Raw genomic sequence first — 478 nt, 5'->3', positions numbered from 1 at the left:
GCACTGTAGCTGCCTGGTCAAAGCAGACGGGATTCCCTCAGTTGTGATAGAGTTCTAGATTGGCAATGCAGTTACATTGTTTCTTCTTTGAAAATAAAGTTCTAGACATATAAAACAGGATACCACTATTTCCTGATTATTCTGTGGTTCGCTATTGGGCTTCCCTCAAACCTGGGATTTTCCCTTCTAACCAGAAAGTTGCTCTATGGAGAGCCACTTTCCTCTTCTTTATTTACCCTTCATACTTCCCCTGACAGAAAAGGTGGGGGAGTGGAACCATAGCTGCTGCACAGTGTGGGAGACAGGAGCAGAAACATGGGAACTGGCACAGGTACCCGCTGGGTAGCCCACCTCTCCTGATCCCACATAACCACCCTATGTCAGAAGCGAGGGAGCCACAAGACCATGCACCAACGGTAAGTTTGCTTGATGTCAAGTCCCTACTATGTTCCAGGGACCATGACATTGCTTTCATAAC

The sequence above is a fragment of the Theropithecus gelada genome, chromosome X (assembly GCF_003255815.1).
Source record: "Theropithecus gelada isolate Dixy chromosome X, Tgel_1.0, whole genome shotgun sequence".
Lineage (NCBI taxonomy): Eukaryota > Metazoa > Chordata > Mammalia > Primates > Cercopithecidae > Theropithecus > Theropithecus gelada.
This window is presented reverse-complemented; position numbering follows the sequence as displayed.